The sequence below is a fragment of the Phyllobates terribilis genome, unplaced genomic scaffold (assembly GCF_046119375.1).
Source record: "Phyllobates terribilis strain yellow unplaced genomic scaffold, ASM4611937v1 Scaffold_27__1_contigs__length_16484149, whole genome shotgun sequence".
Lineage (NCBI taxonomy): Eukaryota > Metazoa > Chordata > Amphibia > Anura > Dendrobatidae > Phyllobates > Phyllobates terribilis.
The window spans coordinates 13,645,976-13,660,316 of NW_027362787.1; the positions used below are offsets into that span (position 1 = coordinate 13,645,976).

The 14,341-nt window shown below is 45.8% G+C and overlaps 8 non-coding genes and 3 pseudogenes across 8 annotated transcripts; all 11 read left to right on the forward strand.

Moving 5' to 3' along the window:
- The first annotated feature begins 1,058 nt into the window (after positions 1-1,058).
- Positions 1,059-1,249, forward strand: LOC141177146 (U2 spliceosomal RNA). The gene has a single exon (XR_012253769.1). It is a non-coding gene; the product is annotated as a U2 spliceosomal RNA (small nuclear RNA).
- Positions 1,250-2,364: 1,115 nt separating this feature from the next.
- Positions 2,365-2,555, forward strand: LOC141177149 (U2 spliceosomal RNA). The gene has a single exon (XR_012253770.1). It is a non-coding gene; the product is annotated as a U2 spliceosomal RNA (small nuclear RNA).
- A 1,115-nt stretch (positions 2,556-3,670) lies between these two features.
- Positions 3,671-3,861, forward strand: LOC141177602 (U2 spliceosomal RNA). Its single transcript, XR_012254181.1, has one exon. It is a non-coding gene; the product is annotated as a U2 spliceosomal RNA (small nuclear RNA).
- A 1,115-nt stretch (positions 3,862-4,976) lies between these two features.
- On the forward strand, positions 4,977-5,068 carry LOC141178166 (U2 spliceosomal RNA; annotated as a pseudogene).
- A 794-nt stretch (positions 5,069-5,862) lies between these two features.
- On the forward strand, positions 5,863-6,047 carry LOC141177918 (U2 spliceosomal RNA). Its single transcript, XR_012254433.1, has one exon. It is a non-coding gene; the product is annotated as a U2 spliceosomal RNA (small nuclear RNA).
- A 1,115-nt stretch (positions 6,048-7,162) lies between these two features.
- Positions 7,163-7,353, forward strand: LOC141177150 (U2 spliceosomal RNA). The gene has a single exon (XR_012253771.1). It is a non-coding gene; the product is annotated as a U2 spliceosomal RNA (small nuclear RNA).
- A 1,115-nt stretch (positions 7,354-8,468) lies between these two features.
- On the forward strand, positions 8,469-8,659 carry LOC141177151 (U2 spliceosomal RNA). Its single transcript, XR_012253772.1, has one exon. It is a non-coding gene; the product is annotated as a U2 spliceosomal RNA (small nuclear RNA).
- A 1,115-nt stretch (positions 8,660-9,774) lies between these two features.
- On the forward strand, positions 9,775-9,965 carry LOC141177511 (U2 spliceosomal RNA). Its single transcript, XR_012254099.1, has one exon. It is a non-coding gene; the product is annotated as a U2 spliceosomal RNA (small nuclear RNA).
- Positions 9,966-11,080: 1,115 nt separating this feature from the next.
- Positions 11,081-11,271, forward strand: LOC141177603 (U2 spliceosomal RNA). The gene has a single exon (XR_012254182.1). It is a non-coding gene; the product is annotated as a U2 spliceosomal RNA (small nuclear RNA).
- Positions 11,272-12,386: 1,115 nt separating this feature from the next.
- Positions 12,387-12,478, forward strand: LOC141178167 (U2 spliceosomal RNA; annotated as a pseudogene).
- Positions 12,479-13,272: 794 nt separating this feature from the next.
- Positions 13,273-13,453, forward strand: LOC141177893 (U2 spliceosomal RNA; annotated as a pseudogene).
- Positions 13,454-14,341: the final 888 nt, after the last annotated feature.

A 14,341-nucleotide genomic window follows, 5' to 3' on the forward strand; every position in this document is an offset into this window, starting at 1 on the left:
GCTTGTTTGTCGGATTTTGGGATGGACTCTTTGGCTTTGCTTTTCTTCTCCTCATTGGATTTTTCATGTTCAAAGTTGCAGAAGCCAGATTACAAGCTCATTTTGGTTCAACTTCAGCAACTGTGCATTGCATTGCCATGTAATGTGATGCAATGCTATCTTTCTAGCTCTCCCTTTTTACTTCCTTTTGGATAAACAGACATATTAGGCAAGCATTTTGGAGCTTTCACCTAAATAACTACAGGTGGTGAGATAAGCTGCACAATATAATTGACCTTTCAGTATATTGTTGCACACACACCATCTATTTAGCAAATGCCCTTGTTATCAACAGCAGCCTTTTAAACTCACCTGAGCTAACAGGTATGTGCGCTGGTTACTCTGCTGCGCTTAAAATTTCTTTTTTGGTTTGCTACAATGCCTTTTCTGAAACGTTGTCTCCTTCTGCTGGAACACTGACTTCTTTCATTTAATGCCTGCAGACTATAAAAGAGAACCCAACCCAAAAAGTTTGGTTGATTAGTCTGTGGCATTCTGTTAAACTGTTGCTTATGGCGGTCTCTGTGAGCTTCTCAGCGACATTCAGCCAGCCAGGTATCCTGCCTGCAGTAGATGGAATGTGGCAATGGAACGCTGGCTGCGCGTGTCATAATAGGCTCTGAGCCTTTATATACCTGTGCACAGCAGCAGCCACCTTCAGTCTGCTGATGGACAGCCAGCAGCAGCAGCAGCAGGAGAGGTATGTAATCAGGAGCCCTCCTGCTAAGGGTAGACAGCTGCTCGTTCCACCCCACCCCCCGCCTTAATTGGTTCTCCTCCCTTCCAACGGTGTTGAGGCGGGTGGGAACAGCAGGGGGTGAAGGTGCTGTGTTTAAAGAGGTGGAGTTATGCAGATCTAAAACGCGTGGATTGCAGCAGCAGCAAGCCGAAAAGTGCAGGCATGTAAGGGATCTAGAGGTTGACAACATGTCTTCTTAACGGGAGTCCAGGAGCTCATCTCCACAAATGGACTTTTCAGGATCCTTGGGTGGCTCCGTAGTTTGAAACCAATTCTGGTTATCGCTTCTCGGCCTTTTGGCTAAGATCAAGTGTAGTATCTGTTCTTATCAGTTTAATATCTGATACGTCCCCTATCTGGGGACCATATATTAAATGGATTTTTAGAACAGGGAGATGGAAAAAGAGCTTGCTCTGTCCACTCCACGCATTGACCTGGTATTGCAGTATCTCCAGGACCGGTGCACCCCTTCTTTAATGCAGTTTCTAAAATCAGAAAGAATTGAATTCAATGTTTTTTGTTCATTTTGCTTGTTTGTCGGATTTTGGGATGGACTCTTTGGCTTTGCTTTTCTTCTCCTCATTGGATTTTTCATGTTCAAAGTTGCAGAAGCCAGATTACAAGCTCATTTTGGTTCAACTTCAGCAACTGTGCATTGCATTGCCATGTAATGTGATGCAATGCTATCTTTCTAGCTCTCCCTTTTTACTTCCTTTTGGATAAACAGACATATTAGGCAAGCATTTTGGAGCTTTCACCTAAATAACTACAGGTGGTGAGATAAGCTGCACAATATAATTGACCTTTCAGTATATTGTTGCACACACACCATCTATTTAGCAAATGCCCTTGTTATCAACAGCAGCCTTTTAAACTCACCTGAGCTAACAGGTATGTGCGCTGGTTACTCTGCTGCGCTTAAAATTTCTTTTTTGGTTTGCTACAATGCCTTTTCTGAAACGTTGTCTCCTTCTGCTGGAACACTGACTTCTTTCATTTAATGCCTGCAGACTATAAAAGAGAACCCAACCCAAAAAGTTTGGTTGATTAGTCTGTGGCATTCTGTTAAACTGTTGCTTATGGCGGTCTCTGTGAGCTTCTCAGCGACATTCAGCCAGCCAGGTATCCTGCCTGCAGTAGATGGAATGTGGCAATGGAACGCTGGCTGCGCGTGTCATAATAGGCTCTGAGCCTTTATATACCTGTGCACAGCAGCAGCCACCTTCAGTCTGCTGCTGGACAGCCAGCAGCAGCAGCAGCAGGAGAGGTATGTAATCAGGAGCCCTCCTGCTAAGGGTAGACAGCTGCTCGTTCCACCCCACCCCCCGCCTTAATTGGTTCTCCTCCCTTCCAACGGTGTTGAGGCGGGTGGGAACAGCAGGGGGTGAAGGTGCTGTGTTTAAAGAGGTGGAGTTATGCAGATCTAAAACGCGTGGATTGCAGCAGCAGCAAGCCGAAAAGTGCAGGCATGTAAGGGATCTAGAGGTTGACAACATGTCTTCTTAACGGGAGTCCAGGAGCTCATCTCCACAAATGGACTTTTCAGGATCCTTGGGTGGCTCCGTAGTTTGAAACCAATTCTGGTTATCGCTTCTCGGCCTTTTGGCTAAGATCAAGTGTAGTATCTGTTCTTATCAGTTTAATATCTGATACGTCCCCTATCTGGGGACCATATATTAAATGGATTTTTAGAACAGGGAGATGGAAAAAGAGCTTGCTCTGTCCACTCCACGCATTGACCTGGTATTGCAGTATCTCCAGGACCGGTGCACCCCTTCTTTAATGCAGTTTCTAAAATCAGAAAGAATTGAATTCAATGTTTTTTGTTCATTTTGCTTGTTTGTCGGATTTTGGGATGGACTCTTTGGCTTTGCTTTTCTTCTCCTCATTGGATTTTTCATGTTCAAAGTTGCAGAAGCCAGATTACAAGCTCATTTTGGTTCAACTTCAGCAACTGTGCATTGCATTGCCATGTAATGTGATGCAATGCTATCTTTCTAGCTCTCCCTTTTTACTTCCTTTTGGATAAACAGACATATTAGGCAAGCATTTTGGAGCTTTCACCTAAATAACTACAGGTGGTGAGATAAGCTGCACAATATAATTGACCTTTCAGTATATTGTTGCACACACACCATCTATTTAGCAAATGCCCTTGTTATCAACAGCAGCCTTTTAAACTCACCTGAGCTAACAGGTATGTGCGCTGGTTACTCTGCTGCGCTTAAAATTTCTTTTTTGGTTTGCTACAATGCCTTTTCTGAAACGTTGTCTCCTTCTGCTGGAACACTGACTTCTTTCATTTAATGCCTGCAGACTATAAAAGAGAACCCAACCCAAAAAGTTTGGTTGATTAGTCTGTGGCATTCTGTTAAACTGTTGCTTATGGCGGTCTCTGTGAGCTTCTCAGCGACATTCAGCCAGCCAGGTATCCTGCCTGCAGTAGATGGAATGTGGCAATGGAACGCTGGCTGCGCGTGTCATAATAGGCTCTGAGCCTTTATATACCTGTGCACAGCAGCAGCCACCTTCAGTCTGCTGCTGGACAGCCAGCAGCAGCAGCAGCAGGAGAGGTATGTAATCAGGAGCCCTCCTGCTAAGGGTAGACAGCTGCTCGTTCCACCCCACCCCCCGCCTTAATTGGTTCTCCTCCCTTCCAACGGTGTTGAGGCGGGTGGGAACAGCAGGGGGTGAAGGTGCTGTGTTTAAAGAGGTGGAGTTATGCAGATCTAAAACGCGTGGATTGCAGCAGCAGCAAGCCGAAAAGTGCAGGCATGTAAGGGATCTAGAGGTTGACAACATGTCTTCTTAACGGGAGTCCAGGAGCTCATCTCCACAAATGGACTTTTCAGGATCCTTGGGTGGCTCCGTAGTTTGAAACCAATTCTGGTTATCGCTTCTCGGCCTTTTGGCTAAGATCAAGTGTAGTATCTGTTCTTATCAGTTTAATATCTGATACGTCCCCTATCTGGGGACCATATATTAAATGGATTTTTAGAACAGGGAGATGGAAAAAGAGCTTTCTCTGTCCACTCCACGCATTGACCTGGTATTGCAGTATCTCCAGGACCGGTGCACCCCTTCTTTAATGCAGTTTCTAAAATCAGAAAGAATTGAATTCAATGTTTTTTGTTCATTTTGCTTGTTTGTCGGATTTTGGGATGGACTCTTTGGCTTTGCTTTTCTTCTCCTCATTGGATTTTTCATGTTCAAAGTTGCAGAAGCCAGATTACAAGCTCATTTTGGTTCAACTTCAGCAACTGTGCATTGCATTGCCATGTAATGTGATGCAATGCTATCTTTCTAGCTCTCCCTTTTTACTTCCTTTTGGATAAACAGACATATTAGGCAAGCATTTTGGAGCTTTCACCTAAATAACTACAGGTGGTGAGATAAGCTGCACAATATAATTGACCTTTCAGTATATTGTTGCACACACACCATCTATTTAGCAAATGCCCTTGTTATCAACAGCAGCCTTTTAAACTCACCTGAGCTAACAGGTATGTGCGCTGGTTACTCTGCTGCGCTTAAAATTTCTTTTTTGGTTTGCTACAATGCCTTTTCTGAAACGTTGTCTCCTTCTGCTGGAACACTGACTTCTTTCATTTAATGCCTGCAGACTATAAAAGAGAACCCAACCCAAAAAGTTTGGTTGATTAGTCTGTGGCATTCTGTTAAACTGTTGCTTATGGCGGTCTCTGTGAGCTTCTCAGCGACATTCAGCCAGCCAGGTATCCTGCCTGCAGTAGATGGAATGTGGCAATGGAACGCTGGCTGCGCGTGTCATAATAGGCTCTGAGCCTTTATATACCTGTGCACAGCAGCAGCCACCTTCAGTCTGCTGCTGGACAGCCAGCAGCAGCAGCAGCAGGAGAGGTATGTAATCAGGAGCCCTCCTGCTAAGGGTAGACAGCTGCTCGTTCCACCCCACCCCCCGCCTTAATTGGTTCTCCTCCCTTCCAACGGTGTTGAGGCGGGTGGGAACAGCAGGGGGTGAAGGTGCTGTGTTTAAAGAGGTGGAGTTATGCAGATCTAAAACGCGTGGATTGCAGCAGCAGCAAGCCGAAAAGTGCAGGCATGTAAGGGATCTAGAGGTTGACAACATGTCTTCTTAACGGGAGTCCAGGAGCTCATCTCCACAAATGGACTTTTCAGGATCCTTGGGTGGCTCCGTAGTTTGAAACCAATTCTGGTTATCGCTTCTCGGCCTTTTGGCTAAGATCAAGTGTAGTATCTTTCGAAAAGGCGGTTTTGGATGTTGGCCGCCCTAGTAGATTGATACATTATGCACACTGGGGTTTAGGCGCTTGTTAGTACGCCAGGTGGCTAATATAGTCATCTGGTGGAAAGCATGGCCCCCCAGGATCGACGCCATTGGGCCGGGGAAGATCGAAAGCCCGAAGTGTGAAGTGCCCCAGGAGTGGTGACCCTGGGGTGCCTTAACTCACTGGGATTGGGAACCCCACTTGAGTTTATGGCACATTTGCACAAGCACTTCAAATTTTCTTTCTTCGCACACACCCTTATTCCGGGCCTTCTGGCCTTAGGATGGGGAATTTTTCAATTCCCGGTCGAAGGTCCGGGCAGTATTATACTGTGAAACCTTCACTATTTATTTAATTTCTTTGTCACTGTGTGTCCACTTATTCACGTGTGTCACGTCCTACTAGGATTTTGTCGGGATGCGGTTCCCTTACGGGTTCCTCTCTTGGCAGGTCTAGGGGGGGAGTGTGTGGCCATCAGGTTCCGCTCCCCCCTGAACCCCCCTGGCTCTCCTCTTTCGGGAGGAGAGCGTTGTTGGCTCCCCTCTTCCGGGAGGGGAGCATAGTCTTTGGCTCCCAGTGCCTTGCTCGGGTGAGAACTCGGGCAGGTGCTGGGGGTAAGATTGGGTCGCCTCTGGCTTCGGCTGGAGGTGGCTTTTTGTCCCTGTTCCTCGCTGTGGCCTTTTGGCTCGGAGGGACGGGGAATGGTTTGGGGGACCCTTCTCCTTTTGGAGAGGGTTTCAAGAAGACCAGCATCCTAGTGCACTTTTCTTGTGGCACTTGTCACTTTTTTAAGCGCACTCGGGTTTTGTACACGAATTCGGGCTTTCGATAAAAAAAAAAAAAAAAAATCTGTTCTTATCAGTTTAATATCTGATACGTCCCCTATCTGGGGACCATATATTAAATGGATTTTTAGAACAGGGAGATGGAAAAAGAGCTTGCTCTGTCCACTCCACGCATTGACCTGGTATTGCAGTATCTCCAGGACCGGTGCACCCCTTCTTTAATGCAGTTTCTAAAATCAGAAAGAATTGAATTCAATGTTTTTTGTTCATTTTGCTTGTTTGTCGGATTTTGGGATGGACTCTTTGGCTTTGCTTTTCTTCTCCTCATTGGATTTTTCATGTTCAAAGTTGCAGAAGCCAGATTACAAGCTCATTTTGGTTCAACTTCAGCAACTGTGCATTGCATTGCCATGTAATGTGATGCAATGCTATCTTTCTAGCTCTCCCTTTTTACTTCCTTTTGGATAAACAGACATATTAGGCAAGCATTTTGGAGCTTTCACCTAAATAACTACAGGTGGTGAGATAAGCTGCACAATATAATTGACCTTTCAGTATATTGTTGCACACACACCATCTATTTAGCAAATGCCCTTGTTATCAACAGCAGCCTTTTAAACTCACCTGAGCTAACAGGTATGTGCGCTGGTTACTCTGCTGCGCTTAAAATTTCTTTTTTGGTTTGCTACAATGCCTTTTCTGAAACGTTGTCTCCTTCTGCTGGAACACTGACTTCTTTCATTTAATGCCTGCAGACTATAAAAGAGAACCCAACCCAAAAAGTTTGGTTGATTAGTCTGTGGCATTCTGTTAAACTGTTGCTTATGGCGGTCTCTGTGAGCTTCTCAGCGACATTCAGCCAGCCAGGTATCCTGCCTGCAGTAGATGGAATGTGGCAATGGAACGCTGGCTGCGCGTGTCATAATAGGCTCTGAGCCTTTATATACCTGTGCACAGCAGCAGCCACCTTCAGTCTGCTGCTGGACAGCCAGCAGCAGCAGCAGCAGGAGAGGTATGTAATCAGGAGCCCTCCTGCTAAGGGTAGACAGCTGCTCGTTCCACCCCACCCCCCGCCTTAATTGGTTCTCCTCCCTTCCAACGGTGTTGAGGCGGGTGGGAACAGCAGGGGGTGAAGGTGCTGTGTTTAAAGAGGTGGAGTTATGCAGATCTAAAACGCGTGGATTGCAGCAGCAGCAAGCCGAAAAGTGCAGGCATGTAAGGGATCTAGAGGTTGACAACATGTCTTCTTAACGGGAGTCCAGGAGCTCATCTCCACAAATGGACTTTTCAGGATCCTTGGGTGGCTCCGTAGTTTGAAACCAATTCTGGTTATCGCTTCTCGGCCTTTTGGCTAAGATCAAGTGTAGTATCTGTTCTTATCAGTTTAATATCTGATACGTCCCCTATCTGGGGACCATATATTAAATGGATTTTTAGAACAGGGAGATGGAAAAAGAGCTTGCTCTGTCCACTCCACGCATTGACCTGGTATTGCAGTATCTCCAGGACCGGTGCACCCCTTCTTTAATGCAGTTTCTAAAATCAGAAAGAATTGAATTCAATGTTTTTTGTTCATTTTGCTTGTTTGTCGGATTTTGGGATGGACTCTTTGGCTTTGCTTTTCTTCTCCTCATTGGATTTTTCATGTTCAAAGTTGCAGAAGCCAGATTACAAGCTCATTTTGGTTCAACTTCAGCAACTGTGCATTGCATTGCCATGTAATGTGATGCAATGCTATCTTTCTAGCTCTCCCTTTTTACTTCCTTTTGGATAAACAGACATATTAGGCAAGCATTTTGGAGCTTTCACCTAAATAACTACAGGTGGTGAGATAAGCTGCACAATATAATTGACCTTTCAGTATATTGTTGCACACACACCATCTATTTAGCAAATGCCCTTGTTATCAACAGCAGCCTTTTAAACTCACCTGAGCTAACAGGTATGTGCGCTGGTTACTCTGCTGCGCTTAAAATTTCTTTTTTGGTTTGCTACAATGCCTTTTCTGAAACGTTGTCTCCTTCTGCTGGAACGCTGACTTCTTTCATTTAATGCCTGCAGACTATAAAAGAGAACCCAACCCAAAAAGTTTGGTTGATTAGTCTGTGGCATTCTGTTAAACTGTTGCTTATGGCGGTCTCTGTGAGCTTCTCAGCGACATTCAGCCAGCCAGGTATCCTGCCTGCAGTAGATGGAATGTGGCAATGGAACGCTGGCTGCGTGTGTCATAATAGGCTCTGAGCCTTTATATACCTGTGCACAGCAGCAGCCACCTTCAGTCTGCTGCTGGACAGCCAGCAGCAGCAGCAGCAGGAGAGGTATGTAATCAGGAGCCCTCCTGCTAAGGGTAGACAGCTGCTCGTTCCACCCCACCCCCCGCCTTAATTGGTTCTCCTCCCTTCCAACGGTGTTGAGGCGGGTGGGAACAGCAGGGGGTGAAGGTGCTGTGTTTAAAGAGGTGGAGTTATGCAGATCTAAAACGCGTGGATTGCAGCAGCAGCAAGCCGAAAAGTGCAGGCATGTAAGGGATCTAGAGGTTGACAACATGTCTTCTTAACGGGAGTCCAGGAGCTCATCTCCACAAATGGACTTTTCAGGATCCTTGGGTGGCTCCGTAGTTTGAAACCAATTCTGGTTATCGCTTCTCGGCCTTTTGGCTAAGATCAAGTGTAGTATCTGTTCTTATCAGTTTAATATCTGATACGTCCCCTATCTGGGGACCATATATTAAATGGATTTTTAGAACAGGGAGATGGAAAAAGAGCTTGCTCTGTCCACTCCACGCATTGACCTGGTATTGCAGTATCTCCAGGACCGGTGCACCCCTTCTTTAATGCAGTTTCTAAAATCAGAAAGAATTGAATTCAATGTTTTTTGTTCATTTTGCTTGTTTGTCGGATTTTGGGATGGACTCTTTGGCTTTGCTTTTCTTCTCCTCATTGGATTTTTCATGTTCAAAGTTGCAGAAGCCAGATTACAAGCTCATTTTGGTTCAACTTCAGCAACTGTGCATTGCATTGCCATGTAATGTGATACAATGCTATCTTTCTAGCTCTCCCTTTTTACTTCCTTTTGGATAAACAGACATATTAGGCAAGCATTTTGGAGCTTTCACCTAAATAACTACAGGTGGTGAGATAAGCTGCACAATATAATTGACCTTTCAGTATATTGTTGCACACACACCATCTATTTAGCAAATGCCCTTGTTATCAACAGCAGCCTTTTAAACTCACCTGAGCTAACAGGTATGTGCGCTGGTTACTCTGCTGCGCTTAAAATTTCTTTTTTGGTTTGCTACAATGCCTTTTCTGAAACGTTGTCTCCTTCTGCTGGAACACTGACTTCTTTCATTTAATGCCTGCAGACTATAAAAGAGAACCCAACCCAAAAAGTTTGGTTGATTAGTCTGTGGCATTCTGTTAAACTGTTGCTTATGGCGGTCTCTGTGAGCTTCTCAGCGACATTCAGCCAGCCAGGTATCCTGCCTGCAGTAGATGGAATGTGGCAATGGAACGCTGGCTGCGCGTGTCATAATAGGCTCTGAGCCTTTATATACCTGTGCACAGCAGCAGCCACCTTCAGTCTGCTGCTGGACAGCCAGCAGCAGCAGCAGCAGGAGAGGTATGTAATCAGGAGCCCTCCTGCTAAGGGTAGACAGCTGCTCGTTCCACCCCACCCCCCGCCTTAATTGGTTCTCCTCCCTTCCAACGGTGTTGAGGCGGGTGGGAACAGCAGGGGGTGAAGGTGCTGTGTTTAAAGAGGTGGAGTTATGCAGATCTAAAACGCGTGGATTGCAGCAGCAGCAAGCCGAAAAGTGCAGGCATGTAAGGGATCTAGAGGTTGACAACATGTCTTCTTAACGGGAGTCCAGGAGCTCATCTCCACAAATGGACTTTTCAGGATCCTTGGGTGGCTCCGTAGTTTGAAACCAATTCTGGTTATCGCTTCTCGGCCTTTTGGCTAAGATCAAGTGTAGTATCTGTTCTTATCAGTTTAATATCTGATACGTCCCCTATCTGGGGACCATATATTAAATGGATTTTTAGAACAGGGAGATGGAAAAAGAGCTTGCTCTGTCCACTCCACGCATTGACCTGGTATTGCAGTATCTCCAAGACCGGTGCACCCCTTCTTTAATGCAGTTTCTAAAATCAGAAAGAATTGAATTCAATGTTTTTTGTTCATTTTGCTTGTTTGTCGGATTTTGGGATGGACTCTTTGGCTTTGCTTTTCTTCTCCTCATTGGATTTTTCATGTTCAAAGTTGAAGAAGCCAGATTACAAGCTCATTTTGGTTCAACTTCAGCAACTGTGCATTGCATTGCCATGTAATGTGATGCAATGCTATCTTTCTAGCTCTCCCTTTTTACTTCCTTTTGGATAAACAGACATATTAGGGAAGCATTTTGGAGCTTTCACCTAAATAACTACAGGTGGTGAGATAAGCTGCACAATATAATTGACCTTTCAGTATATTGTTGCACACACACCATCTATTTAGCAAATGCCCTTGTTATCAACAGCAGCCTTTTAAACTCACCTGAGCTAACAGGTATGTGCGCTGGTTACTCTGCTGCGCTTAAAATTTCTTTTTTGGTTTGCTACAATGCCTTTTCTGAAACGTTGTCTCCTTCTGCTGGAACACTGACTTCTTTCATTTAATGCCTGCAGACTATAAAAGAGAACCCAACCCAAAAAGTTTGGTTGATTAGTCTGTGGCATTCTGTTAAACTGTTGCTTATGGCGGTCTCTGTGAGCTTCTCAGCGACATTCAGCCAGCCAGGTATCCTGCCTGCAGTAGATGGAATGTGGCAATGGAACGCTGGCTGCGCGTGTCATAATAGGCTCTGAGCCTTTATATACCTGTGCACAGCAGCAGCCACCTTCAGTCTGCTGCTGGACAGCCAGCAGCAGCAGCAGCAGGAGAGGTATGTAATCAGGAGCCCTCCTGCTAAGGGTAGACAGCTGCTCGTTCCACCCCACCCCCCGCCTTAATTGGTTCTCCTCCCTTCCAACGGTGTTGAGGCGGGTGGGAACAGCAGGGGGTGAAGGTGCTGTGTTTAAAGAGGTGGAGTTATGCAGATCTAAAATGCGTGGATTGCAGCAGCAGCAAGCCGAAAAGTGCAGGCATGTAAGGGATCTAGAGGTTGACAACATGTCTTCTTAACGGGAGTCCAGGAGCTCATCTCCACAAATGGACTTTTCAGGATCCTTGGGTGGCTCCGTAGTTTGAAACCAATTCTGGTTATCGCTTCTCGGCCTTTTGGCTAAGATCAAGTGTAGTATCTGTTCTTATCAGTTTAATATCTGATACGTCCCCTATCTGGGGACCATATATTAAATGGATTTTTAGAACAGGGAGATGGAAAAAGAGCTTTCTCTGTCCACTCCACGCATTGACCTGGTATTGCAGTATCTCCAGGACCGGTGCACCCCTTCTTTAATGCAGTTTCTAAAATCAGAAAGAATTGAATTCAATGTTTTTTGTTCATTTTGCTTGTTTGTCGGATTTTGGGATGGACTCTTTGGCTTTGCTTTTCTTCTCCTCATTGGATTTTTCATGTTCAAAGTTGCAGAAGCCAGATTACAAGCTCATTTTGGTTCAACTTCAGCAACTGTGCATTGCATTGCCATGTAATGTGATGCAATGCTATCTTTCTAGCTCTCCCTTTTTACTTCCTTTTGGATAAACAGACATATTAGGCAAGCATTTTGGAGCTTTCACCTAAATAACTACAGGTGGTGAGATAAGCTGCACAATATAATTGACCTTTCAGTATATTGTTGCACACACACCATCTATTTAGCAAATGCCCTTGTTATCAACAGCAGCCTTTTAAACTCACCTGAGCTAACAGGTATGTGCGCTGGTTACTCTGCTGCGCTTAAAATTTCTTTTTTGGTTTGCTACAATGCCTTTTCTGAAACGTTGTCTCCTTCTGCTGGAACACTGACTTCTTTCATTTAATGCCTGCAGACTATAAAAGAGAACCCAACCCAAAAAGTTTGGTTGATTAGTCTGTGGCATTCTGTTAAACTGTTGCTTATGGCGGTCTCTGTGAGCTTCTCAGCGACATTCAGCCAGCCAGGTATCCTGCCTGCAGTAGATGGAATGTGGCAATGGAACGCTGGCTGCGCGTGTCATAATAGGCTCTGAGCCTTTATATACCTGTGCACAGCAGCAGCCACCTTCAGTCTGCTGCTGGACAGCCAGCAGCAGCAGCAGCAGGAGAGGTATGTAATCAGGAGCCCTCCTGCTAAGGGTAGACAGCTGCTCGTTCCACCCCACCCCCCGCCTTAATTGGTTCTCCTCCCTTCCAACGGTGTTGAGGCAGGTGGGAACAGCAGGGGGTGAAGGTGCTGTGTTTAAAGAGGTGGAGTTATGCAGATCTAAAACGCGTGGATTGCAGCAGCAGCAAGCCGAAAAGTGCAGGCATGTAAGGGATCTAGAGGTTGACAACATGTCTTCTTAACGGGAGTCCAGGAGCTCATCTCCACAAATGGACTTTTCAGGATCCTTGGGTGGCTCCGTAGTTTGAAACCAATTCTGGTTATCGCTTCTCGGCCTTTTGGCTAAGATCAAGTGTAGTATCTTTCGAAAAGGCGGTTTTGGATGTTGGCCGCCCTAGTAGATTGATACATTATGCACACTGGGGTTTAGGCGCTTGTTAGTACGCCAGGTGGCTAATATAGTCATCTGGTGGAAAGCATGGCCCCCCAGGATCGACGCCATTGGGCCGGGAAAGATCGAAAGCCCGAAGTGTGAAGTGCCCCAGGAGTGGTGACCCTGGGGTGCCTTAACTCACTGGGATTGGGAACCCCACTTGAGTTTATGGCACATTTGCACAAGCACTTCAAATTTTCTTTCTTCGCACACACCCTTATTCCGGGCCTTCTGGCCTTAGGATGGGGAATTTTTCAATTCCCGGTCGAAGGTCCGGGCAGTATTATACTGTGAAACCTTCACTATTTATTTAATTTCTTTGTCACTGTGTGTCCACTTATTCACGTGTGTCACGTCCTACTAGGATTTTGTCGGGATGCGGTTCCCTTACGGGTTCCTCTCTTGGCAGGTCTAGGGGGGGAGTGTGTGGCCATCAGGTTCCGCTCCCCCCTGAACCCCCCTGGCTCTCTTCTTTCGGGAGGAGAGCGTTGTTGGCTCCCCTCTTCCGGGAGGGGAGCACAGTCTTTGGCTCCCAGTGCCTTGCTCGGGTGAGAACTCGGGCAGGTGCTGGGGGTAAGATTGGGTCGCCTCTGGCTTCGGCTGGAGGTGGCTTTTTGTCCCTGTTCCTCGCTGTGGCCTTTTGGCTCGGAGGGACGGGGAATGGTTTGGGGGACCCTTCTCCTTTTGGAGAGGGTTTCAAGAAGACCAGCATCCTAGTGCACTTTTTTTGTGGCACTTGTCACTTTTTTAAGCGCACTCGGGTTTTGTACACGAATTCGGGCTTTCAAAAAAAAAAAAAAAAATCTGTTCTTATCAGTTTAATATCTGATACGTCCCCTATCTGGGGACCATATATTAAATGGATTTTTAGAACAGGGAGATGGAAAAAGAGCTTGCTCTGTCCACTCCACGCATTGACCTGGTATTGCAGTATCTCCAGGACCGGTGCACCCCTTCTTTAATGCAGTTTCTAAAATCAGAAAGAATTGAATTCAATGTTTTTTGTTCATTTTGCTTGTTTGTCGGATTTTGGGATGGACTCTTTGGCTTTGCTTTTCTTCTCCTCATTGGATTTTTCATGTTCAAAGTTGCAGAAGCCAGATTACAAGCTCATTTTGGTTCAACTTCAGCAACTGTGCATTGCATTGCCATGTAATGTGATGCAATGCTATCTTTCTAGCTCTCCCTTTTTACTTCCTTTTGGATAAACAGACATATTAGGCAAGCATTTTGGAGCTTTCACCTAAATAACTACAGGTGGTGAGATAAGCTGCACAATATAATTGACCTTTCAGTATATTGTTGCACACACACCATCTATTTAGCAAATGCCCTTGTTATCAACAGCAGCCTTTTAAACTCACCTGAGCTAACAGGTATGTGCGCTGGTTACTCTGCTGCGCTTAAAATTTCTTTTTTGGTTTGCTACAATGCCTTTTCTGAAACGTTGTCTCCTTCTGCTGGAACACTGACTTCTTTCATTTAATGCCTGCAGACTATAAAAGAGAACCCAACCCAAAAAGTTTGGTTGATTAGTCTGTGGCATTCTGTTAAACTGTTGCTTATGGCGGTCTCTGTGAGCTTCTCAGCGACATTCAGCCAGCCAGGTATCCTGCCTGCAGTAGATGGAATGTGGCAATGGAACGCTGGCTGCGCGTGTCATAATAGGCTCTGAGCCTTTATATACCTGTGCACAGCAGCAGCCACCTTCAGTCTGCTGCTGGACAGCCAGCAGCAGCAGCAGCAGGAGAGGTATGTAATCAGGAGCCCTCCTGCTAAGGGTAGACAGCTGCTCGTTCCACCCCACCCCCCGCCTTAATTGGTTCTCCTCCCTTCCAACGGTG